Source organism: Podarcis cretensis, assembly GCF_951804945.1.
Source record: "Podarcis cretensis genome assembly, chromosome: 1".
Lineage (NCBI taxonomy): Eukaryota > Metazoa > Chordata > Lepidosauria > Squamata > Lacertidae > Podarcis > Podarcis cretensis.
In genome coordinates this window covers 110,602,569-110,629,009 of record NC_137170.1, presented here as the reverse complement: position 1 = coordinate 110,629,009, position 26,441 = coordinate 110,602,569, and the positions used below count along the sequence as shown (strand labels likewise).

The window sequence follows — 26,441 nt, the reverse complement described above, 5'->3', positions numbered from 1 at the left end:
TTCTCTGGAAGCCCATGTCCTCCTTGGTGGGACTCCTAATTGACCAGAACTCAGGGCTGAGTCACTTTTATATAGCAGTAGCTCTTTGCTGAGTCCTATCCATTGTGGACATGGCTTGGTTTGGCCCTCTTGTCATTCAAGCCACAATCTCGCCAAGTCACCATCTTGTGTCCTTCAAAGCCAGAATCAGGACCAGTGAAGCATCAATGGTTGTCAACTATTTTCCAGGTTTCTGAATTCTGTCTACACTGGGAAGTAGAGGCAGAGAAGTTCCTTTGGGTGGATTTACAGGGATTCTATTGAAAATGAAACTTTTGTTCCAGCACATTTTATTTCTAGTAATCTGGGAGGGAACAAAATGAATCAAGGTGGTGTTTCTTTGGTGTTGCTGTGATGCTTGATACATTCATACTCTGGAGGAAGGGGAGTCTTTGTTCATTGATTTGCTGTTGGCTGGAAAGCCATTCATTTGAGGTAAGTTCAATAGTCATGCTGTCTCTTTGAAAAATTGTGGCTTTGCAGAGAGGAAACTATATGCTGCAAATCACATTCATTATCAAAACAAAGAAGAAATGGGATGGAAATCATCAACTCTTTCCCTTTCACATGCATGGAAGCCTTTTGCTCTTTCATCAGTGTAACATGTGTTGCACTTTCTTGGAAATTTCCTATAAAGAAAATGGCTCCCAGGCAGAGATGGGACTAATGAATCAGTAGCACACAGCAGTTTCATTCAAGACTGATGTGAAGGAAAAGGCAAGGATAGTTTAGCCTTAAGCAGATCTCCTGGAAACTGGAAACCCTTCTTGCACTCATTAGCGGAAGTTGACCTGGTGACTTTACCTTGTTTGTGTCCATCAGGGAAGATGACTGACACAGAAGACAATCTAAGCTGAAAAGATCTGATGAGAGGGGGAGGGACCTACATGGTCCTGCCCTTGGTAGACTTGCGTTTTCCCTCTCTAGATTTTGACTGTATTTTCAGTCTCCAGCCAAAAGCAGTTATAGGTACCAGACACCCAGTTTCCATTGGGGAATAACTTCTTGGAAGCCGTCAGAGATAGTTCAGTGACTTTCCCAATATCATTGGTTGCTGCAAGCACAGAAAGAAACTTTCTTTAGAAATGGAGTTTGAAGTTATATATCTGAGTGCTCTGTGTATCAGAAACAAAACAAACCACCTCTCTATATCTGTAGAAGGCTAAGAAGCCAGCAAAAAGGCTAGACTTGAGCCCTTCTCCCAGACTGCATTTCCACATTCAGAGTGGCTTTTACACATGGAAACATTCAAATGTGTAACCTCACCTCCCCCATCCCTGACACTGTATTCTGAAGCAGTACAGCTTAGGTGGCCTCTCTGAATATTTGAATTGGCACTAAATTAAGCAGAACCTCAGTAAATGTCTGGCACCAACCTTTGGAAATAACATTTAAGAAGCACTTTTATTTCATTACGATCTTGCTACAGAAAGGCTAGACAAAATTCTACACCTCTCATTGCACAGAAATCTCATCCATGTTGCTGAAACATAAGAGAATTTAAGAATCTTGAATATGTAAGAGAGACTCTGGATAACTTTTTCATTCCGAAAAAGGAGCACTCCTGTGAAAAATCAATAACTGAATCTTCAAGCTCAAACAGAGAACAAACCCATAACACAGTATTTTTATTTTGGTTAAGCAATTGTATTTGGTCCTATTCTTTGAGACAAAATGTTCTTCTTTTTTCCTTTTGTAATGAGGTATTTCTACCTAACATTCCTGGTTTTGCTCAGGAACCTTTTGCTGCCTTCCATAAGGGATCTTCCAATTCCCCCACAAGCTACAAAATATTATGTCCTTTGTTGGAATGTTCATCGACTGACAAGATGCGACCACCATCATTCATGCCAAATAGTAACTTTTTGCATAGCTTCAGTGATAACTAATGATAGTGCAGAGTGGAGTGGCACTTAAAGGAGCAAGTGCTACACAATCCAGAGCAAGGAAGAATCATTCATCTTCGTTTCAACGGATCCATTTTTCTTTTTGTATTAGTTTCTTAACAGCAAATGAACATTAGTGCTCCTCACCTTCAGAACTCTTTGAGATACAACTGCATTAATTCATGCATTCAATTTGGACTTTATCAGCCTAATCTATTTTGACTCACCCCATTCAGCATATGCATATCGGGGATGCATATTGGGGATGAGGAACCTGCTGTCCTTCATATGGGTTACAACATCCATCACCTCTGACCCTTGGCCATGCTCATTAGGGTCAGTGGCAGTCCAGCAATATTTGGAGGACACAGGTTCCCTACTTGTGGCAATGGGCAGTTGTCTGTAGGGTAGCAACCAGGAATGTCTCTCTCTGTGACTTTACAGTTCATATTTGGCACACAGGTTTCACTGGCAAGAAGGTGTTTTATCCTGAAGGTCGTGATTAGATCTAGGGTAGAATGTGGCCTCTGAGGGGTATAAGACATTTATGGCTTCGTGAGTCAGAGATGTTTTATTTACTTATAAAAGCCTTTCTAAACCACCAATTCATTTACTTATAAGAGCATTTCTAAACCACATTAGTCACAAGAAAGGCTACCTTCTTGTCACATACAGCTGAAGGAGGAAGTTGGGGAAATGATGCTCTTTCCCACTTTCTTTTTCAGCTCTTAGATTGTTTTTAAAATTCAGATTAATTATTCTGGATCTAACTGAGATCTCTTGGGAAAGTGAAGGGTGTGTTCCCTTTTATCCTCTGGGTGAGAGGAAAAGAATTGATTAGATAGAGTGACCCAAACAACTCACACAACTAGCTGTAAACTTCATGTATGTAGGAACAAACAGTTTAGTTTAGTTTCTGTTTTTCTGTTTGTTTGTTTTTTGCCTTCCTTCTATTGTATTCAGAAATGCCTGCTGATATTAACTGTTAGTGGCTTTTCTCCTCTCTCACCCAATGGGCTTTAATTAAAGTCTGTTGCTTATTCCAACAATAATGTACTGTGGACTCATCTCAATGACTTGGGGGATTTCTCATGTTACCCAAGTGGTGTTAGAAGCAGCTCCACTGTAGAAGTTCCCACATTGTAAACATGCTGTGAGAAGAGACCTACGGATTAGGAGAAAAAGAGTGTGAAGGTACTTAGTTGGGTGCAAGGAATCAAAGCCACAGCTTCCATAGCAACAGATCAAAAAATAAATATACGGTAAACCTTTCAGTTCAATTTAAGCAGGAGGTCACATCAGCTCACTCAGTTCTCCATCTGAAGAAGGCTCCATGATGCTCCATGCTGTAGCAGTTCCTGTTTAGCAATGTTGGTGGTTTCCTTCACATAGCTGGTTGTGAACCTGCATGCTTCTGATCCCCCAGGATATTGTCTTATGTTTTTCATCCTGTGCTTCCTCTTATTCGCGGAAGGATATTTCTTTGTATCTAGCAAAGCTAATCACCTCTGGCATTTAAGAGATGCAAAGCGAAAGGGACAGTGGATAAGATGAAAAAGAGCCAGGCTGCTTAAGAGGAGCATAGAATGCACTGGTGACCTGAGCTGCCTTAAGATACGCGATCCCAGACTTCAAAAATGCATATTTTATGGTCGATTTGTGGAAGGAGAAAGTGGAGGAGAGCAGTTCTGGGACTTTTTTAGAGCAGAAGCAATGATGTCCTCTGCCCAAGTGGTCCACTGCAATGATTTTGGTGTGACCAGTAATCATCATATTTCCTTATTTGTATTTTAATACATACTGTTAGCTTTAACCTATATTTAACCTGTATTTTAACCTCTGTGTGTTTTATAGGCTGTGCTTTGTAAGCCTTTTCTACAGAGGCAACTTCCCAGTATGAGCTCTACAGGTGCCAACGTAGATAACTATTTCATTTGTGTGAGCTGCTGCAGGTGTGATGTGCAACTAGGCCAACATTTGATACTAAATATTTCTCAACATTCTGGCTCGTTCTTGAGGTTGGTCAGGCGTCCTACTTTCCTGGAGACAATCCTCTATTTGAAGGAGTTCTTTCTTTGAAGGGTTGTCCAGTTCCAAGTGCAGCTTCAAGATCAAAATCAGTAAGAAAGGAGACCCTGGGTGTTGAACCAACCCATCAATAGCACCAGGGCAGCACTCAGCAGGCACAGAGGTTACCTGCTCACAGTCTGTGGTGGGATGTATTGCATTTCTATGTAAAGGATATAGTTTACATCCGCAACATAAATTAACATATGGAAATGTTATGCAAATTGGTGTCATCTTTCATCCTCATTTTTCATAGAATCATAGAGTTGGATGAACCCAAAAGTCATCGTGTCCAACCCCCAGGAATGCAGGAATCTCAGCTAAAACATCCATGTCCAACCTTTGCTTAAAAACCACCAAGGAAGGAGAGTCCACAACCTCCCGAGGGAGACTGTTCCACTGTCAAACTATCACAAAGTTTTTCCCAGATGTTTTGTTGGAATCTCCTTTCTTGTAACTTGAAGCCATTGGTTCAGGTCCTACCCTCCAGAGAAGGAGAAAACAAGCTTGTTTTTGGTGATTTGGAAGAAGCCATCCTATCTATCTAGTTCATTCTACGGTGCCATTAAGTAGTATTACTGTTAAGTTGTGGGTGAACATATCAGATGACACAGCGATTCTTCAAACAGCTCTTGTTTATTCACAGGCCCAGAACAGAACAGAACTGAAGGGTTCAGCCAGCCTGCTTATATAGAGCTCCACCAAAACGCAACAGTAACCATTTTCTGTAACTATCCAATCACTGAACGTCACTTTCAATCCCTTATTTGTATACGTGGACCTGAATGAAAACCATCTACAGTATCCCCCGGCTGGCCCAGGGTGAGAACTTCAGTACATAACAATTACTCCAGGGACTTACCTGCACTGGCAAAGAAAAAGCGCTTTATATGCGTTGCATATTCATTATAACACTGTGACACCAAATGGCGCTGTGGAGTTCTGTTTTACAAAGTTTGCAGTGTGTTTAACTGAAACGCTTCTTTGATGTGTCTAGAACCAGCCCAATTTAACTGCAGTGGGGGTGGGGAGCTTTCTTATATAATATTTTAAACTTTCTTAATAAATTATCCTTTTAGGTGTGGCAACTTGTTGTAGATGCGAGACATTTATAAATAATTTTGTGTGCCAGTTTATAACTACTGTCCTTACATCCGTTGATGTAATGTACCTTTCAATAATTCACACAAATCTATGATGTATCATAATAACCATTTCTATTCATCACTAATTAATTAGCTGTAAAATATTTAGAAAAGCTTCTTTCATTTAAGTACTACCAGGGTTGCAAGCCATGTTCCAACACCACATGGCAATATGTTAATTTTTTTGGGGGGAGGGGGTAAAAAAATGCACCATATAATTTATCGCTGCTTTTTCTATGCGATTTGACTTTCTTTTATTTAGTTTGTGGTGGAAGTCTCACAAGCACAATGGCCAAGATTAAAAGAACTCCCTTAGGAGTGACAAAGAAGTTCCTTTTTAGTGATCTTCAACTTTTGGGAAAGGTGATATAATTTAATTTTTAAAACAAACAAACCACCAAGCAAGCAAGCAAACAAACAAATATCCAAGGGCTAAGTCCTCCTTGGACCTCCAAATGCCCTCCAGATGGGAACAATTCCCATCAACCCTGACCATGCTTTTTGAAGTTGATGGGACTTGGAGTCCAAACATATATGAAAGGCAACAAGTCAGCTATACATGGGCTCTAAGGAATGCCCGATGATGAAAATGATGATGATGATTTTTAAAAATTGTTTTCACAATTTATTTTCCCACACCATGTCACAAACCAAATTCCCAAATACCCCCTCAGTTTCAAGAGAAGATTTCCCCCTGTGATTTGATTCAATGTCTGATAAAGCAGTCACAGCCTTCTCCATTATTCCCATTGTCTCTGGGTCCAGAGGCATCCAGGGAAATGAAGATGGCGGCAGTTGCTGCTGCCTCTTAATCCTGTGCTGTGAAGAGGCATGCTGGGAATTCCCATCAGATCTCTGAAGACGTCAGGGCAGAGCCCTTCAGTGTTGTACTACAGCTTCCACCATCCCTGTCCATTGGCAATGCTGCTGGGGTTCTTGGGAGCAGGAACCCAGCAATATCTGGAGGCCCACCTGTTGGGTAAGCTTGCCTTTGGGCCTTAAAAGTCAGAACTTGACTGGGAGCCAGCCTAGCTCTCTGACCACAGGTGTAATAACCTCTTTGTCACCAGACCTTGTCGATTCATCCACTGGACCAGGTGAAGTTTCCAAATTGTCTCCTGGAATTCAGTTTCAAGATGCAAGGATTCCTGAGGAATCAAGTGACGTACATCCTATGTTATATTTTTTGTGATTCCCTTATTCCATTGTGTTTATCCTGGCCCCATAATTTATCCTTGTCCCATGTTGGCCCCTAATATATCTTCCTCTTTTGCTGCTCCCTAGTGTTTCCTCTGAGTGTTTCCTCTGAGGGACGCGGGTGGCGCTGTGAGTTAAACCACAGAGCCTAGGACTTGCCGATCTAAAGGTCGGTGGTTCGAATCCCCATGTTGGGGTGAGCTCCCGTTGCTTGGTCCCTGCTCCTGCCAACCTAGCAGTTCAAAAGCACGTCAAAATGCAAGTAGATAAATAGGCGGGAAGGTAAATGGCATTTCCGTACGCTGCTCTGGTTCGCCAGAAGCAGCTTAGTCATGCTGGCCACAGGACCCGGAAGCTGTACGCCCGCTCCCTCTGCCAATAAAGCGAGATGAGCACCGCAACCGCAGAGTCGGCCACAACTGGACTTAATGGTCAGGGGTCCCTTTACCCTTTACCTTTAGTGTTTCCTCTAGTTTCTCTGTGACAGGGACAACCAATGTAGGGCCCTCTAAATGTTGCCGGACTACAACTCCCACCCCCTGTGACCATTGCCCATACTTACTGGGGCTGAAAGGAGTTTAGAGTCTGAAAGGTGCCCCATTGGCTACTCCTTCTGCAGGGCAATCGGCCTCTGAAACAGGGAGCCTGTGGAAACGGAGTGAAACGGAAGCGTGGTGCCCACGAAAACTATATTTACCCTGAAATTACAGGGGGAAAGGCAAGCTGCTATCTAAATAAAGAAATTGCCCACGGCTCTCCCATAATCCAAGAGAGACGGCACTACCCAGTAGGTAAATAATATCCATTTTAAACCCATTTATAAGGCTGCAGTAAGAGATCATAATGAAAGCGCTGTCACAGCCGATTGTGTCCCACTTTCCATGGCGTGAGTTTGTTTTTAAACTATGCCGAAATGGAAAGTAAATCATGAAATGCCTCATTAAAGTAACATTATCTTGCCACAATAAATCCAGCAAAGCACAGGATTTAAAGAGTTTTGGCATGCTGTTGTGGCAGCATGTGCTAAGGCTAAGTCAAGTTAGCAGTAGATTAGAAGGGGCTTTTCATATGAAAATGTTTAAAATGGATGTGTAATGTGCTTTAAGGCCTACCTTGCTTTGAAGGAGAAGGGTTCTACAGTTGGAAGGAACGAGCCAGATTGTTTCCCCGTCTCCAGCTGGAGCCAAAGTCCTATAGGGACGTTTTGTTTTGTTTTGCATTTTCCACCTATTTATTATACACAAGATGCAACCAAACAGCAACAGATTTCTCCTGAGGTGGTTGACCACATCCACGCCCAAATCCACCTCTAAACTGAATTTCAGTAGCTGACCCAGCTCCAGCCTCTGCCTTCTTGTCAGCACTGTGTCTGTAGGTGTCCCTGTCAGCCTCTCCCCGTATAAGGGGAGCAGGACATTCACCCTCCAAACCTTTTGGCCGGGGCCGTCCATTTGCAGGATGACTGCGACGCAAGGTGGCAGGCACAATTTCAGGCGGCAGGTGGAGATAGTCCCTCAAGTACTGGATGCCCTCATTGGTCAAATACCAATAGAAATGCCTCCACGCAAAAACTGCTCCTTCACATAACCACAAGATTTCAGCGACTACATTGCTTTCATGACTTGGAGGTTGGGGACATTTTTGTCTGCCAGTTCTGGGTGTTTAAGCATATGAACATCTTTCTTAGCTACTATCACTCCCTCCTTAAAAAGGAGTTCATAGATGGCAATGCGGGGGGTTTTAGGCATCAACATTGTGGCAGCGGCAAGAGGCTTGAACGCTGGAAAGAATAGGGACGTTCTGTTGAATCCTTGCTTGTGAGTTCCAGAACCGTAATCAGCAGGTCCATTTTCACAAAGCCATGTCACAGGAAAGCAGGCACCTGAGATGTGCTCCTAAGAAACTTCCTTATACCAACACAAACATTTGGTCCATGTTGAGCAAAAGGGGAAAGTATCTGCTGACTATAACCACAAAATGCATCTTCCACTCCAGTGGCACTTCTAAACTAGTCAATGTCACTTACTCTGCCTGAACCCTTAATTTACTGACAGCCTGGTAACTGTGGAGTGAAAGTGTGGCACAGAGCTCATCAAAGGCACCTGTGATTATTTATTACAAGATTACAAGATTATTTATTACAATATTACATGATTATTAAGTGCACAAGCTTGGCTGGCTACTTTAAAGCAGGCATAGGCAAACTCGGCCCTCCAGATGTTTTGGGACTACAACTCCCATCATCCCTGACCACTGGTTCTGTTAGCTAGGGATCATAGGAGTTGTAGTCCCAAAACATCTAGAGGGCTGAGTTTGCTATGCCTGCTTTAAAGCCTTACCGTGTTTTAAATGAGCATGCGTTTTGTTAAACTGTTGCAGCACTTTAAATACCAACAGCTTTTATTTAACTATTAATGTTCTACCAAGGTAGTTTTGAGGAAAGAGTTAAATACCCATTTAAAACCACTTAGCCAAATCACCCTTGTATTCTCTCCACCCTAACTAAGCCCCAACAACTGAGGACTCTGTGGAAGTCTCTATACCTTCTCTTGTATAGAATTCTGACTCACAGCGAAGGTCCCACATGACAGTTAAGCTAACTTTCACCTGACCAGAGAGAAACCTTCCCACATCAACTGCATTCTAATGTACATCACACAATAAAAATGTCGTAACGCATTACACAATACCCATCAAAACCTAACCCAAATAAACAAGACTTATACATGGTCCATCTAGCTTGATATTGTCTATGCAGGGGTGGCCCAATCATGAGGCAAGGTGAGGCAACTGTTTCAGGCGGGACATCCACAGAGGCAGCAGATCCTGATGTAGATCTTCATTCCCCCCTTGGTCCTGTTGCAGATCTTCACTCACCCCTTCTTCCCTGGTGCCATTTTGTGGTTCACATCAGGTGCCAAAATGTCTTGGGCCAGCCTTGCCTCTACCACTAGGGTAGATGTCCCCAACAAGGTTCCAACATAGGAACCACAATGACTTGGACACCTCGCTCGGCACCCACCCTATAACTGATGGTTTTGGATATTTGAGGGACTGTCTGATGGGGAGATTGCCTAGCTTGGTGAGGAATGGCACGCTTTGTTTTGTCTGTGGTTCATTTGGTCGTGTGCAGAGGTGTTTTGCCTATTGTTTGGTAGAGGGAGGTCTGAGCATTGCATACTTCTTCTATGAAATGGGTGCTTTGTGATGTCTGTGACAGGTTTCCTTTTGATTTCTAAAGGGGCCTCTGAGCCCCAAACGGTTGGTGGTCCCTAGTCTGCATTGACTGGCAGCCCCTCCTGATGGTTCCCACACAGGAGTCTTGCACAGCCCTCCCTGGGGATTGCCGGGGTCCTTGTGCATGCAGAGCATGTTCTCGACTGCTAATCTCTGGCTCCTTTTTCAAGTGGCTGGCAGTGAACAAGGATAGGAGGAGGGCAGAAAGCCAGACTGACAGATGGCTTTGCATGGGGAAGCCAGGATATCATCTTTGGCAAGGATTCCACCTTCAGGAATTCTTTCTGTGAAGGTTAGCCGTAATCCCTCTGAGAAACAGACTTTCAAAAACTTTCAAAAATAACAAAATAGATTCCAATACAATGCATCTCGCCTATGTCATTCCACTGATGTCCTTACAGGGGATGGAAGGGCAGTGGTGGCGTGGGGGGGGGCATGTTGTGACGACTAGAAAGATAAGAGACTTGAATTAAAGCAAGAGAGGAACAGAAAAAAAATATTCCGGTGCTTAAATAATGGTAAAACTAATGAAATCAATTCATCATTGCAAACGTTCAAGCAAGTTTTCCAAAATTTTACTAGCTGATCAGATGCACTGATCCAGTTAGAATCACAGTCTTAAATGGAAAGGCATGCAGGCTGTTTCAAGAAAGAAACATTTATATGTTTTGACTAGGAACCATGAAGCAGAGTAACTTAGTTTTCCAGGCAAGTACCGTATTTTTCGTCCCATAGGACACTCCGTCCCATAGAACGCACCTAGTTTTTTGGGGGGGAAATAAAGGGAAAAATTTTTCCTTTATTTCACCCCCCCCCCCAAAAGCAGGTCGGGGAAACCGAACCAGGTTGAGGAACGGCGCTGTGCCTCCCTGGTGTCCCCCGAGCTTGTGGGGCTGGCCGATGTCTACCTCAGGCGGCAGGCTGCTATCCGCAGTGTGGGGAGCCCTGCGGGGAACTCCTGCAGGGCTCCCCATGCTGCGGATGTCTGCCCGGCGCGCGGGGCGCTCTGCTTCAGGGCGCCCCACCCGCCGGGTGGCAGGCTGCTATCCGCAGTGTGGGGAACCCTGCGGGGAACTCCTGCAGGGCTCCCCACGCTGCAGATGTCTGTCCGACGCGCGGGGCGCTCTGCTTCAGGGTACCCCACCTGCTGGGTGGCAGGCTGCTATCCGCAGCGTGGGGAGCCCTGCGGAGAACTCCCACAGGGCTGCCTAGGCTGCAGATGTGTTCCTGAAGCGCCAGGCGCTCTGCTTTCAGGGCGCCCGACGCTCCGGGAAGCAGGCTGCTATCCGCAGCCTAGATAGCCCTGCGGGACCTAGGCTGCGGCCTAGGCTGCGGATTTTCTTCCTGAAGCCTGGAGAGCGAGAGGGGTCGGTGCGCACCGACCCCTCTCGCTCTCCAAGCTTCAGCGAAAGCCTGCATTCGCCCCATAGGACGCACCCAGATTTCCCCTTCATTTTTGGAGGGGAAAAAGTGCGTCCCATGGGGCGAAAAATACGGTAAATAGTGGGAGATGTTTTGCTCTTTTGCAAGTTGGCATCCCTGAGCAACTAACTGCCAATGGCTGGGCAGGGCCAAACGTTGATGCCTTCCCAGAGGAATCACACAAAACTCTGTCAGGGGGTGTGGGGGGGTGTCTCCTACAAACTCTTAGCTCCTTTAACAAACTATGGCTCCCAGAATTCTTTGGGTGAAGCCATGACCTTCAAAGTGGTATAACAGCGCTTCTAAATGTGTAGTGTGGATGTGGTTCTGAACACGGACGGGGGAGGTTGGCAAAGATGAGTGAGGGGCCTGGAAGGGTTGAAAGACTTGGGTATGTTTAGCCTGGGTAAGAGCTGCAGGCCAGAAAAGGCAGCTATATAAAGATGTATTGTTAAACTGTCTTGCATTCCCTCTACTTCCAGTTGCCTGCCTGGAATTGTCTGGCTCCTAATAAGGGCAGTAGCGATTGTGGAATAAGAAGATGAGCACCCTTTATATTTCCAGCAGATCACTACCCAGAGGAAGCAAATATAACTTTAAATCCTCCAGGGCAGAGGGAGATAAGACATCACCATCTTTTCTTCCAGTATGTGAGAGTGTAGGCTGTGTGGCCACATGTGAACTATACATTTAAAGCTCATCGTTTTCCCTGGATAAACCTGGGACCTGTAGTTTGTTAAGGGTGGTGGGGAATATAGATCAGTGCTGTGTAAACTGCAGTCCCCATGGTTCTTTGGGGGGAGCCGTATGTCTTAAATGTATGGTGAAAGTGTGACAGGATGCTCAAGCCTCAGTCTCCTCTCACCATGGTTGGAGAATTGCACTGAGACATTTGGAGAAGTGCAGATTTCAAAAGAAGATTCTGTTTTTGTTCATGTGTTGTGTCCAGAAGGGAGGATTAAGTCAATTTGCCCTGAAATGTGAATGGAACCATATTGCTCTCCCAACCCTAATCGCCAGCTTTCTCATAATGATGCAGGTGGGGTGGTTCTCAATCTACAGGAAGCTATTGCGCATGCGCGCGCGCGTGCGCGCGTGCACACACACACACACACATACACACACACACACACACACACACATATATATATATATATATATATATATATATATATATATAATCTCCCCATTGAATTTCGTAGGAGGGAGATTATCTGCTCCAGGCCCAGGGCTGATGTAAAGCTGCATTGTCAACAGAGGTGTGGTTGTGTAGTCCAGGTGTGCTCCTCCCCTCTGCCACACCTTTCCAGACTCACCTTTTTAGACATTCCACTGGTGTATCTTCACCAGCGGAACTGATGTTTTCTTAGTGTTCCCTGGACATTTCCATCAGCAGATCTGTCACGCCAGTGGCATATTGATCATACCTCCGGTGTTGCAGAGCTTCCCCTAAGAGGAAGGGCCATAAGCTCAGTGGGAGAACATAGAATTGTGGAGTTGGAAGGGACCTTTGGGGGCATCTAGTCCAACCCCTTGCAGTGCTGGAATCTCAGCTAATGCATCCTTGATAGATGGCCATCTTCTTTGCATGCTGAAGACCCCACATTCAATCCCAATCAGAGGCTTGGGGTGAAATTTGTCTGAAACAGTCTGTGGAGACAAATCCTGTGCTGGATGGACCCAGGTTCGGATTCAGTATAAAGCAGGCTTCCTATGTTCCTATATATAGGCTTCCATCCAATATGGGATTGCACCCTCAATTAGCCTGATTATTTTCGCTATTTTTGAAAAGAGAGCTAGATATAATCTCAGGGAAATGATTCAATTTTTGAAAACCATTTTTAATTCTATGTAATTACAAAGAGATTAATTGCAACCGCCGAGACCTTTCCTAGTTAGCAAGTCTCCCTCTTTCTTCCTCTTTCCCTCCCAAAGTCATTGTTGAACAATGAATGGGAGGGAAAGCTATGATGGGGGGGGGGGAGAAAGCCATGATCAGCTGCTTACAGAGATCCAAACACATTTGCAAACAACTTCTGTACATCCACATTATGTGAGACTTCAACCCTTCATTTGTCTGTTATATTTTCCACTGGGTATTTCCTGCTCCTTAATTAATGGCTGAGGTTGACTATGCCTTCAGCGGCTCTTAACGGTTGATTCAGCAAGACTGGGACCAACTCAAACTGCTTCCAACACCATCATCAAAAAGATGACCCTAGCAAACCTCTCAGCTGCTGCTTTGGGACAATCAGGAAGGAAGGATTTCCTTACTGTGGAGATGGGGAACCTGTGACTCTCCAAATACAGCTGAACTCCAACTCCCATCAGCCCCAGCCAGCATGGACTGTGGTCACAGGTGGTCAGAGTTGTCGTCCAATAACACGGAGGGCCACAGGTTCCCCATCTCTGGTGTGCTACTGGGAGGCACGGATGGAGTCAAGGAAGTACCTTGATTAGCACTGGCAAAGCAGGACCTGTCATCCACAGTGCTGGCCGAGTATCCTGACTCCACTGCCACCTACCATAGCTGTCAAGTGTCCCTTATTTGAAGGGACAGTCCCTTATTCCAGCGCCATGTCCCGCTGCTGTCCCTTATTGATGGATGTCCCTTAAATGTCCCTTAAATGATGTCCCTTAAATTTCAAAGGAAGCAGCTCTTCTCCCTCCCTCCCTCCCTGCTGGCCAGGGAGGAGGGAGGCTCCAACTGTGTTGCTTGGCTGTGTTGCTCACCCAATAAGAAGTCTAAGAAAGACTGGGGGGTGGAGCTTGCATGCCTTTTGTGTGGCTAGTTAATGCAAGCTGAGGGGGTTTCTGAATGCTGGGCGCCATTTTGTTGCACATGCTGCTGCAAACTTTGCAGTGCAAAGCCAGGCCGGGGAGCCATCTTAAGTTGTGGCTGCATAGGCCTTGTGGTGCATGTGATTCAGATTCTATTCAGTTGAACCTTTGGTTACCAAGTTGGTTGGACAGTGTTCTCGAAGCTACCAGCATGAGTTTGACCAGATTGCAGGAGGACAGGAAGACTGGAATGCCTGGAACAGGTGAGGCTGCAGGTCCCTTATTTTGGCTGCTGGTCCCTTATTTTCAAATCTGTAAGTTGACAGCTATGCCACCTACTGGTTAGATCGGAAATTCCTCTCTTCCATCAATTGCTGTGCAGCCACATCCATTTAATTGCCCACCACTGCAAGCACGTTTGGCCCCTACTGCAACATTGCCTTCAGCTTTAACACTTTGCTTTCCCCTCCAGGAATGAATGGCAACTTACTTACTTACTTACTTACTTACTTACTTACTTACTTATAAATTAATGCGCCACTCTTTGTCAATAAGCCACAGGGTGGTTTACATAATAAACAAACCAAAGTACACACATAATGTAATCACAACACAATACAATACAATACAATACAATACAATACAATACAATTGTCATATAAATACAATTCATATTTAGTGGTGTCACAATAATGAGCCAGCGACATTATTCATGACTCAACCCCTGCAGAATACAAGAGGATAATAATATCTTATCTACGGTACCAAGCTTAGGTGCAACTATAAAACACAATGCATATTTAACATGAGCAGCAGATCAAAATCAATGATGGTAAAGGAATGCCATGAGGTGATGGGGGCTAAGTCTAATTTTCTGCTTCTGGTAGCTTGCCACAGCCACTAAGAACCGAGGCTGTTCTTAACCGTACGCTCCCATCCTTGGTTCTCTTTCATGGTCATGCTGTGGTCCTCCCTATGTTGCAGGGCTCCAACTCCCATAATCTATACCCTTTTAAAATGTGGCTCTTTTCTGCCAGGGGGTGTGTGTATAGGGTTCTTGTTTTTATTCTAATTTTATATGTTGTGATCTTTTCTGTGAACTGCCATGAGACCTCTGGGTATAGGGCAGTATATAAACTCAACAAATCACCATAATCTCTGACCACTGAGCATGCTATCTTGGGCTGACAGGAATTTGAGTCCAACAACACCTGGAAGGTGACAAGTTTAACATTCCTGGAGCAGAGCATGAGTGTTAGGAACATGCTCTGGTAGCAAACATGTGGCGCTCCAGATATTGGTGGACTCATGCTCCCATCAGCCAGCATGGCCAAAAGTCAGGGTTGATGGAAGTTGGAGTGCAACAACACCTGGGAGACCTCTCTGGTTCTCCATCCTCACTGCAATTACAGGAAGGCAGACTTTCCTAGGAATAAGCCCCATTGAACTCAATAGGAAACTTCCCATCATCACTGCTAATCTAGGACACACCTGTTGGATTTCTGCCTGGTGTGCAATTGTTAGAGGCACTGATCTACTGCCAGAAAGAAAGGATCGATGTAATAGAGACTGAAAAAGAACTTGTTTGTTCCCCTTTCATATATCAAAGCTTGAAGAGAACTTCCGAGTCAAAATAGATTTAGCCTTTTGTTCAATTAGCTGGAGCTCTGCTTGGCTGCTTCACATCTAGCAGAATGGTGTATAGTACATTTTTACAGACCTCCAAGCAATCAAGCGGAATAATTTTCATTTTTAATTTTTTTTGCACACTTCGTATGCAAGAAAGCAGAAAGTGCACATTTAGGAACCAGGAAGGTTTGCTAATGAGAAACATGTTCCTCCTCCTCCTCCTCCTCCTCCTCCTCCTCCTCCTCCTTTCAAAAAAGAGATTTTTCCAAGAAATAGTTCTCTGAACTGTGGCCGGGCTTTTACTAGGTGAACATTTTACCCATCTTCTGCCTCCCCACTCCCAAACAAAACCCCACTTTAATTTAGAACAGCTGCAATCGTGCATTTGCCTCCAGCCCATAATCCTGACAGCATCTGACATAATCTGTATGAATGGCCGGATCAGAAGCCACCTATGTTTAACTGAACTCTCTGACTTACATTCTCTTCCCCTCAACAAGCCGTCTCTGGTTCTGACAAAAGCTGACAGTTTAGAAGTAACTGTCTTGTGCCATTCCTTGGACTCTTGACCCAAAACTGGGATTGAGTATAATGTTATTGATTGATTGATTGATTGATTTAGAAAGTTATAGAGTGATAGAGCACATCTTTTGCATGCAAAAGGTCCCAGATGGCCTGATTCTGTACCAGGTAGCTTAATAATAATAATAATAATAATAATAATAATGTTTATTTGTATGATTTTATGTTTCTCTCCTCCAGAATTGAGGTGCCCCAAGTAGCTTACATAATGGCCATAAAACAACCACCATGTCAGTCACCTTATATAGGTAAAAAGGTAAAGGACCCCTGGACGGTTAAGTCCAGTCAAAGGTGACTCTGGGGTTGCGTGCTCATCTCACTCTATAGGCCTAGGGAGCCGGCATTTGTCCACAGACAGTTTTCCAGGTCTTGTGGCCAGCATGACTAAACCACTTCCATCAAAGCACACTGTGATGGAAACCAGAGTGCATGGAAATGCCATTTACCTTCCCACTGCAGTGGTACCTATTTATCTACTTGCACTGGTGTGTTTTCAAACTGCTAGGTTGGCAGGAGCTGGGACAGAGCAACGGGAGCTCACTCCGTTGCAGGAATTCAAACCTCCGACCTTCCGATCAGCAAGCCCAAGAGGCTCAGTGGTTTAGACCATAGTGCTACCCGCATCAGTTGCCTTATATATCCATAGGTAGCTATAAAACAAATAAGCAGAATAAAGAGCAAGGGAGAAACAAAACCTTTAAAATTAAACTACAGCCATGCAGGAGCCAGCACTAAATGGTAGAAAAGAAATCTACACAACAGACCCATTAAAGGCTTGGTGAGGCATCCTCAGGTGGTGATGGATTGATCTTCAAGTGAAGCAAAGGGGGAGACAACTGACCCTCCTGGAGCAAGAACACCCATCGACTGCATGCCATAGTGGAAAAGATCGTTTACAGCAGCCTTTCCCAGCCTTAGTGCCCTCCAGATGTTTGGTCTACAAATCACAGCATACTTGACCATTGCCTATGCTGGCTGGGGCTAGTGGGGGTTCCAGTCCAAAATATTTGGAGGGTGCTTGGTCAGGGAAGGCTGCTTACAGCACAATCCTATCCACCTGCCCCAGAAAAAACGTTCCATAAAGTTCAATGGGGCTTACTCGCAGGAAAGTAGGCATAGGCTTAAAGCATTTCCCCTAAGTTCACCATGCAGTCAACTAAAACCAGCTTGGGGCAAACTTTTGTTTTGGTAATTTTGCCATATAGTCCCCTCTATTAGGAGCTAAACAACTGGCATTTTAAAATGTGCATTCATAGACATGCAATAATTTATTCCATTTATCCTTACCTGTTTTGTCTTCTGAGACAAGTTGCAATTCTACTTTTCTCTCTCAGCTCTCACTCTTGCTCTCTCTTCACAAATATATTGACATATTTCAGGCAGAAAACGATCACACATATGCAGACATTCATTTCGTCTCTTGATTCCTTTTCTCATTTTCTGTGTGATTCTTTGCTTCTCTTGTACCATTTCGAATATTTCCAGCCAGTGTATGTATTGCAGCTCATGAAATGGCAGAGAACTGAAAAACTGACCAGTCTTGGCATTTTCAGCTTTGTTACACTTAGGGAGAAATCATGTACCTACTTACTTGGCGGTAGCCCTGTGGAGATTAATGGCATATGCCCCACAGCCTGTAAAGGTTTCCCATCCCTGCTCTAAAGTGTTACATATAATCCCTAGAAATTATTGCTAAATTATTATCCTGAGCTAAGCAGTCGTTGTGTCTGGTTGGATTGTGGCTCCATCTGCACTATTATGCATTTAAAACACTAAGATATCACTTTAAACAGTCATGGCTTCCTCCAAAGAATCCTGGGAACTGAAGAAGAAGAAGAAGAAGAAGAAGAAGAAGAAGAAGAGTAGTAGTAGTAGTAGTTTGGATTTGATATCCTGCTTTATCACTACCCATAGGAGTCTCAAAGCAGCTAACATTCTCCTTTCCCTTCCTCCCCAACAACAAACACTCTGTGAGGTGCGTGGGGCTGAGAGACTTCAAAGAAGTTACCCAGCAGCTGCATGTGGAGGAGCGGAGACGCGAACCCGGTTCACCAAATTACAAGTCTACCGCTCTTAACCACTACACCACACTGGCTCTAGTTTGTTATGGCTGCTGAGAGACATTAGGAGACCTCTATTCGATTCACAGAGCTACAATTTACAGAGTGGTGCAATATTCAACCCCTCTTCACAGGGAACTCTGGAAATTGTAGCTCTGTAAGGGGAGTAAGGGTCTTCTAACCAGTGGCAAAGCTGCGGGGATGTGGGGCACACATTCTGGGGCATGGTACGCCACCCACAAGGGCGTGGCATGCCGCCCGCAGGTGCATGGCGCGTGTTCTAGGGGCATGACACGTCGCCTGGGGGGCGTGGCACCTGGCACGTGGGGGGTGCGCGGCACATGTTTCTGGGGGTGCGCTGTGATGGCACCCTACCGGAATAGTGGTGCCGAGGGCGGTCTGCTCTCTCCGCACTCCTGTTCCTCTGCCAGTGCTTCTAACAATGGGCAGACTTTGGTCTTTCAAATTTCAGCAGCGCCCTTTGCAAAGCCACAATTTGGCGCAGCCCCCGCCCACCTCTTGTATTCCGTTCTGCTCACTTCACTATGTCATAGTTGAGATGCCCTTCAACGCCCCCTAGGCTTGGCACCCAGTGCAGCAGAACCAGTCACACTGCCCTAAACCCACCTCTATTCCTAATGACTCTAGAAACCCTGAACAAACTACAGTTCCCAGGATTCCTCGGACTATTTAAAGTGGTATGATACGGCTTTAAATGTGTAGTGCAGGTGGGGTCGTAGTGAGATATGGTGGGGTGAGTGTAGATGTCCAAGCAGTCTGAATCGCTATGAGAACAAAACCAAGCAAAGGTCTTCAGACCATTTCCAAACTACTGATTACATAGTATGCTCCCCCCCCCATCCTCCAGGGGAGTTAATTTTATTTTCCCAGTGGGCTCCTACCTCTGCTTTCAAATGTATCAGGGAAATACCCTGGGAGCCCTAGAGTAAATCAAATGAATATCAGCCACACCTTGGGTGATAGGCAGAATGCTCATTTGTTGCAGAGTTTGGGAGGAGAAGGGGAGATGTCAAGGGGAAGAGTTCCTATTTAATCATTGTAAGCTAAGTTCCCTAATAAATATCCAGCCACATCAAATATACATTTGTTGCTCTTTCTTTTCTTGCCACCCCACCAGCTTCACCTCTCCTCCCCCTTTAAGTACTGCACCACCAGGATATAAAGGCAGATATAATACATTTCAACCTGCAAGCTATTTTTAGTTGTTCCCTGGCAATGCATCTTTAAAGAGATCTTGGATATCTGTCTGCAGTCAGTTTAATAGGGGAGCTTGTGACATTCCCCCTTGTCACCATGCTAGGGAAGGCATTTCAATCCCAGGAAGATGGATAAGAGCTACATCAAAAACACAAATCCTCTTGTTGGTGCATGTGGTGAATAATCAACAGAGAGAGGTCCCAAGAGCTCTGGATTGAATTAAGGCTGAATCCATTTGGGTAGTGATCGGGGTATGATGAGTACCTGTGCAAAAATCCGCCTCTAGTTTCTCAGGAGTTCCACACCACCCTGCTTTCTCAATAAAAGGGGCTTCCATTTTTCTGCCTCATTCTCAGGTTACTTGAGAGTTCCTTCCACATTTTGGTTGGTGCGGGTTTTGAGCTTCCCTTTCCTTTCTGGTAAACATTTCTCCAGCACTCTGCAGCCTCCCTGGCTGCCCATTATAAGGGGCAGCTTGATTGAAGGGCAGGCACCTGGGAAGGCATGCAGAATGCAGAGGATTTGTATAAATGATACACAGGGCTTTTTCCCCCGTGAACTCACCGGAACTCAGTTCCGGCCCCTCTCAGGTGGGCACCATTGCCATTATAAGAGAACAAGGGAGGCATTCGTGGTGAGTTCCGGCACTTCTTTTTCTAGAAAAACAGCATTGATAATATCTGTGTTGACCACCTCAAAACTTAGATAAGCACATCAAAAACACTGTACCCCACCCATGAGAATTTCCCCCAAATTTTCTCTCTGCTTCCTCCTCTTCTTATACAATTTATTTTCCCATTTTTCACTGCCATTATTGTTTACAGTGAAGTTCTGTGCTTTCATGAAGATATGGAACAGCTATTCTCACAAAATTTCATAAAGAGAATTACTAATTGAGTGGTGCAAACTGGTGATTTTAAGATTTCTGTCACACACACTTTAGATACTAATGTCTGCCTGGGGACTCTCTTTCATATTTCTTTGACTCTCTCTGCCTCAAGTCCTGCCCCAGTGGCACCACTGCCAGTTGTGCAGTTAGGCCAGTGATTGCCCACATTTTTAGACCCATGGACACATTTGCAAAGCAGAGAAACATTTGTAGGCAGGACAACCAAGCACACCCTGCAACCTATTCTATTGACCACAACAAAGGGCTTCTTTTAAACCTAATTTCAATAGGGAGTGGCATGAGAGGAGACCCTTTGGGTGCAAAGGAAGGCCTCTGCTGGCACAGGTGCACCCTTGGGTGCCCTGTTTGTGGCCCCTGAGTTAGCTAATCTTGAGACTTTAAGCGTAATAGTCTTATCCCTTACCACATTCACCATCTAGACTTAATGGTCTTACAATGGTCTTACAATACAAAGCTTATTTTGCTTACTACACATGGTCTTATGGGGATCTCTCTATTTAGAAATTAATGTTTAACTTTGCTTATGTCAAGCTGTGGTAAGTCAGCCCTGTTGTGTTTGCCTCCTCCCTCATTCTCCTTACCCCAGAGTTACCATTGTCTGTACCTGGTAAATAGGGGACATGGAGCTTATGATAACATGCTTTGACATCCTCAGAAGAGCTTAACCTGCCTATCCCACTATAATAAGTGCATTGGATAAAAACATGCTTGGTTACGGCTGGATCTGAGAGATGAATTCGAAACATGTGTTTCATGCATAAAGCTTAAAAGTTCCAGATATTTTAGAAAGCATAAAAACTGATCCGTGAATTTGCTAAGCTGGTGTATTTATTTCAAACCATATTTAATCTCATTACTTAACTTCTTGTACTCTGGTTTAAGAGTTGCGTGGATAATTGCCTTACAGGGGTAAACTGTCTATCAAAATCAGAAAGAACAAACAGCAGCTACAGATAGACCTAATCAGTCTTTGCACTAATTGCTTTCTTTCATGTTCGTGTTCCAGAATGGAGGTGATTGTGCACTGGTATGCATATTCCTACTCATTGAAAATTTTGAGGAACTGTAGGTTGTTTCGGTTTTTAAAAGGGTTTTAAGAAAACATTGCAAAAACACCGGGCTTCATTTCACCAGAATTTCATGCAGAATTCTTTTAACAAATTAAATGGTTGGAGGTGTGTGGTTTCCTCAGATCTAAAGCAGGAGTGGGGAACCTCAGACCCAGAACCAATTGCAGCCATCCAGCCATCTCTAGCCAACCCTCATCACTCTCACTAGCCCACACCCCTTGTCCAAGCCACACCCTTCACCATTATTGCTTTATGTCTGTCATGCTCAACTGCTTTTGTCTTGCAGAAACGTACCTTTGCCTCTTGTTTGTCTAGAAGGACAGGTGTTTGCATGCATTGTTAAAAACCTCTGGCTTTTGTTGGCATGTAGCCCATTGTACAAGAGTAAGGGTCATGCCCATTGATTGGCCGTTTTTGCCTCTTGCCCCCCCCCCCCCGGCATGCAACCCCCAGAAGGTTCCTTACAAGGGAATACAGCCCCCACCCCAATCAGATTTTCAGCCCTGCTCTAATAGAAGGAAGCCCATTCATGGATATTGCTGTGGTCGGGTTCACATTAGCACTTTTTCCCCTAGTTGAACCTAACACAATCTCAATTTTTAAAAGGCTATCCATGCATTGAACCTATTTGCTAAATGGTTTAAAATGAGAACAGCTGAACTACTTCAGGTTTCCCACATAGCATCTGAGAGTGCTCAAAAGAAATGTTAAGCAAAAACTAAGATTGCATAATTTTAGGAACACACTCAGGCAAACAACAACACAAAAGCCACCCTTGGTATTGCAAAGAGGGTCAACCAGGGGTGGGAGGGAGCCCTCCTCACCACCAGACAGCCAAGCCGACTGTTAGAAGAACAAAAGGATGCTGCGAGAGAAGACCAAAGGCCTGTTTAGTCCAGATGTCCACGAAAAGTTCACAAGCAGGAGCACAATGCCACTTTCCATAGTGTAGTCATTGATAGCCTCATCCGCCTTGATTTTCCTTCATCTTGTTGGCTACTGTGAGAACATCCTGGTGGGCTGGATGAGCCTTTGGACTGATTTGTCTGTTCCATTTTAAAACCATCCAGTTGGGCAGCCAACACTTTATATTGTGGTGGTAAGCTCCATCGTTTAACTATGTGCTGTGTGAAGTACTTTTTTCCCACCTGGCAAGCTGGCTACAAAACTTGACAATTTTGCACATGCTCAGAACCATTATTCCTAGTTCACTGGCTGATTTTTCACAAGCCATGACTTCTTGAGATTTCGGAGGTAAAGCTGGACTGAATTGAAAACAAATCCAATACTCCACCACCACCCCCTCAGAAAATAACCCCTATTACTTGGTATTTTAATAATGGATTTGATATGGTGCCAACTGGGAAATTACAAAGTTGGAGGTGTCTTAATGAAGAAAGTTTAATGGGTAGACAGGGAGCTCTCCTGAAAAGAAAACATAGCAGTTCGCTGGAAGATAGAAAGAAAGTTGTGAGCGATAAAGTTGTTAGTGGAGTTTTTGCAAAGCTCAGTCTTGGGAACCACTCCAATCAATATTAATCAACAGCCTTGATGGTAAAAATGAGAGTGTGATAATGAAATCTGATGATGATACCAAATTGGGGACCATGTTCAGTACTAGGGAGGACTGGAAAGCCAAGCACAATGATCTGAAGGATTTTCATAATCCTGTGTTGTAGAAATGAGTTGCAATGTTCGTGCATTAGACTATTAATAATATCCTGTTTGTAGTTTTTTATTGTAGGTTTATCAGTAGGAGATGGCAGACAAGGAGGAATGTCTAGGCCTAATGGCGAAGCACAGTGGGCTTTAAAAATTTGGTCCATTCTAATTTTTATTATTTAAACTTTTAAGGTTCTTTCATACATCCATTCTGCAGAATTAAGTTGGTTTGGGGCTATAACAGCATGACACAGCAGGAAAAGGGTCTTCTCTATGGAATATCATGTGTGGGGTATAATATCAGACCCTCCAAGTGTCCCTGTTTTCTAGGGATGTCCCTGATTTAGAGATGTCATCCTGGTTTATGATTTGATCCCAGAATGTCCCACTTTTCCTTAGAATGTCCCTACTTTCACTGGACAAATGGTGGACGGTATGGAGTTATCTGACCCCTGATCCGTCTGAAGGCAATCCTGTATAGGGAAATTTTTTTAATGTTTAATATTTTATTATGTTTTTTATATATGCTGGAAGCTACCCAGAGTGCTGGGTCAACCCAAGAAGATGTGTAGGGTATTAATATTAAAATTATCATTATGGAATGGGATATCCCTATTTTCATCAGAGAAATGTTGGAGGGTATGGAGCTATCCAAGTTTCTTTTAATGCTTAATTATGATTTTATATATGTTAGAAACTGCCCAGAGTGGCTGGGGCAACCCAGTAAGATGTGTGGGGTATAAATAGTAAGATTATCATTACAGAATGAAACATCTCTATTTTCATCAGTGAAATGATGAAGGGTATGTAATATTAAGGGAATTTTGTCCATGTTATATTTGTTCAAGTTCACTAGAGTCTAGAGAAAACTCCATCCAGGTTTTACACAAACAAAGCTCAGGAGTTCTGTAGACCAGGCCCTGAGGCTGTTGAAGAGAGAGAAATGGGGAAGGGGGCTTTTCCTCATGATTTATGTACGTTCCAGATTGTTCTAAGTAAAGTGGCCTGGCCATCATCCTTCGTATAAAGAGTACATCTTACAGATGGTTGTTTGTTGTCTTCAGCTCCTACAGTGAAAAGTCCCACAGAAGTGTTGCTGAGTAACATTATTTTCAATATTTGACACTTGTTCCTTAGGCTGCACAAGCTCATCCTGTTAAAGAGCGTTTCCCTCAATTGTTCCACTTAACGTGTCTCTCTGTGGGGTTGAACTGGCACCCTGCCTCCTAGAGCAATAGTAAAGCAAACTATTAGCAAATACTTTAAGCCCATTTGGGAGGGACTGTGTTCCCTCCTCCTTCCCACCACAACACTTAGTATGCTGTGTTGTTCGTTTCTAGTTCCGCTACTTAATAACAAACAGTGGTTGCGACAGGATATGATTATTAATAATTCAGAGTTCAGGGTGCCATTTCAGAGTACCATTAAATAAATACATCAGTAAAAAATTTCCGCAGACGTGAGAATTCACACACTTCGGATTTTACAATTGAATTTTAAAGCACTTTTAGAAAGTGACCAGTCCTGGCTAAACCATGTCTTGGCAATAGGCCTGAAATCTTGATATCGTACAGCAGATGATGGTATGCTGTACTGACCAGTAGCGACTGAGGATCTGGCTTATTCTGGTGTAGAAATTCACCTTGTAAATTGAAAGTTGGTCATGGGTTGCACCTCAGTGCTTCATGTTTAACTTACACTGTAAAAGAGCTGCTCCCTTTTTCCTTTGGTCACATTCAGATGAATCCGTTAGATAAAATCCAGAATTACAATGCAGGAAGACTAAAATGCAGGATGTGTCAAGCTATAGATATAGACTTATTTAAGGCAGAGGGTTTTTTGCAATTTTATTTTATTTTATTTAAAAAGACCTTATGAAAATTCATCAGCAAGATGCATACAAATGTTTGTATGGAATTTTGCCTAAGATTTGCATTTCTCTACAAGCTGTCTTCCCTAATATAATGCATTTTTAAATATTATTTGTGTTTTTATACACACGTTATGCCAGGATATTCATTTTTTTTTTTTTGTCCACATCACTTGGCTGGAGGACTGCATTGCAAAATTCAGAGAGATGTGGATTTCAAAGCATGATTGCCTTTCAGTTCCCATATTTTTTTTAAAAAAATGTTTTTATTAGAGATTTTCTTGTGTTACAAAACAAACAAACAAATGGAGAAGTGTACATAAAGCATCTCCTTTTTTTAAAGAGCCTTTTTCACAGTCGTTTACATTTAGTAAGAGACACTGTCGTTCTAGATATCATGCAGTTGGAGTGGGGAGAAAGATGGGAGGGGAATGTTCTTTCCTTCTATCGCATCAACATCACATCACCTTAAGAGGTTTTGCAAGGAAAATGTTTGATTATAGATAAGATCACAGATCGGGGATAAAACTGCGAACCACAAACCCTTCAAGCAAACAAAAACCGAGACTGCACAATTCACGAGTTGAAATTTTCAAAGTTGATAGCGAAATGTCAAATGTCCTCTTTTCCTCCTTTAAAGAGCAGGACTGCAGGTCTGTCACACAGCAAGTCTGGGAGGGGGTAGGTGGCGGTACCAGAGCAGTAGCATCCTATGTGGTTGGGCAGAGTCACCTTCCTGACTCCCACATCATCACTGCCGCTTACCTGAATGGGACCAAGGCTGTGGCGAGGCTGTACTCAGGGAAGCACTTGAGTGGCAGCAGTCTTTCTTGTGCAACAGCAAGGTGCCAACCTCACCGCTGTCCCATCCCAGCCTCATTTTGGTAAACAGCAGTGACACTGGTGTTGGGAGTCCAGCTCCACTCCTCCACATACTCCATTATTAGAGAAAGGGCAGGAGAAGCTGTAGTTGCCTGATCTCCAGATTCAGCAACTAATTTAAAGAACCAGGGGGTATCTCTGTGTTTCATTATGGCAGCCCTGTTTGCTAGCCTGTGGGGTGCTGAGCTTTGAATGTGCAAGCAGAGACAACCACCATCATTTGTCTGCTAAACCAGGGATGGGAATACTTGTGTCCTTCCAGATGTTGTTGGTCTACAACTCCCATCCTCTCTGAACAATTGGCCATGCTGGCTGAGGCTTATGGGGAGCTGGAATCCAACTACATCTCAGAGGCCAAGGGCTCCCTATTCCTCTGCTGGGCAAAGGCTCAGCATAGTCCATATCTCCTCCACAACCACCCTTCTCATTGGTGCAAGAGGCCAGCTTCCACAAATCTACCCATCACAACACAGTTGGAGACTTGCTGCAAAACAGATACCAAAGGATTCTTCTCTTCGATAATGACTATGCGATAATAACAATGCCTTTCCCCATGAATCAGAAAATATAATTCTGAAACCTAAAAAGGGCAATATGTATTTTAGTTAATTAACTGAAAAAAAATGTAACAGTTCTTCCGTCTAGCCTCTCCTCCAACAACACTCTGCTTAACCAGTCTCGATTTCAGCATGCGGCCTGCAGCATTGCTATTTTTAGCCCAGATGGGACAGGCTTAAATTGCTTATTTTCCGTTTACTAAAGTCGTCTTGTTTGTTCCCATGGA

The 26,441-nt window shown here is 44.0% G+C and overlaps 1 protein-coding gene and 1 pseudogene across 9 annotated transcripts in view; one reads left to right on the top strand and one right to left on the bottom strand.

Annotated features, from left to right (window-relative positions):
* The window catches only part of KCNH7 (potassium voltage-gated channel subfamily H member 7), a 264,571-nt gene that overhangs the window by 123,426 nt on the left and 114,704 nt on the right, over positions 1–26,441 (top strand). The gene's annotated exons all lie outside the window — the stretch shown is intronic.
* On the bottom strand, positions 7,537–8,116 carry LOC307219922 (small ribosomal subunit protein eS10 pseudogene; annotated as a pseudogene). The gene has a single exon. The product of its transcript is annotated as a small ribosomal subunit protein eS10 pseudogene (transcript).